This window comes from Tupaia chinensis, unplaced genomic scaffold, assembly GCF_000334495.1.
Source record: "Tupaia chinensis unplaced genomic scaffold, TupChi_1.0 Scaffold000291_1, whole genome shotgun sequence".
NCBI lineage: Eukaryota > Metazoa > Chordata > Mammalia > Scandentia > Tupaiidae > Tupaia > Tupaia belangeri.
Genome location: NW_006159776.1, coordinates 640,564 through 641,414, shown reverse-complemented (window position 1 = coordinate 641,414; position 851 = coordinate 640,564). Strand labels below are relative to the sequence as shown.

Genomic DNA, 851 nt, shown 5'->3' with positions numbered 1-851 from the left:
GGGCCCAGCCCCAAGCCCAGCGTTTCCAGGTTCGCCTAGGCTGGCAGACCCAGGCCGGGGGCACTCACAGCGGGTCGCGGCCCCGTGACGGCCACAGCACCTTCCACCTCCTGCCCAGTTCCGCGGGCAGCGGTGGAACGTCGCCCGTTTAAGGGGCGGGCCGGGGCTCCACGTGCTTTGTGCTGAGTGACTGAACTACATAAACAGAGGCCGGGAACCCGGGCGGGGGAGGAGGCAGAGAACAGGCTTTGACCGATAGTAACCCCGGCGCGAGGCACTGCCGAATCTATAAAAGGAACTAGTCGCGGCAAAAAACCAGTAATTCCGAGGGAGAGTGAGTGGGGCCGGGACCCGCTGAGCTGGGCCGACACCTCTCTCCTCCGGTGCTGGTGGGCAGGGCAGGGCAGGGCAGGGGCTCCGCAGAACGCGCGCCTCCAGAACCAGCTTTTCGGGGCGCTTTGCTCCCTGTTCCCCTCCTTCTCTCCCTTCTTTTCCTCCCCTTCTCCGGTTTGTCCAGGGGTGGGGGAAAGAGACGCAAACACAAAAGTGGAAAACAGGTAAGAGGCTCTTCGGCGACTTGGGCGTTATTATTTTGTTTGGGGGCCGAGGAGGCTTTGGGAAGCGCTCTGTTTCGGGGACTTTGACCAGGACCCCTGACACCCACATCTTTTACAAAGCAAACGGGGAGGGACATTGTAAATGTGGACTAGCTCTGGCGACCCCGGCGCTGCTCTGCTTGCGGCTCGCCAGGCCGTGAAGCCCAGAGAGCATCTCCGGGCGTGGAGACCCGGCGCAGTACCTCGGCGCAGTGGGGTCAGGAGTTTCGGGGCGTGCTGAGGCGCTGCTGCCCG

At 63.5% G+C, this 851-nt stretch overlaps 1 protein-coding gene across 4 annotated transcripts in view; it reads left to right on the top strand.

The window, feature by feature from the left end:
• The first annotated feature begins 310 nt into the window (after positions 1–310).
• The window catches only part of ABCA1 (ATP binding cassette subfamily A member 1), a 151,718-nt gene continuing 151,177 nt past the window's right edge, over positions 311–851 (top strand). For 3 of the 4 annotated variants that reach the window (XM_027772665.1, XM_027772663.1, XM_027772664.1), the window contains exon 1: positions 311–557. The gene's annotated coding sequence lies outside the window, so the exon portion shown is untranslated. The remainder of the gene's footprint in view (positions 558–851) is intronic. The other variant, XM_006150595.3, reaches the window with a different exon arrangement.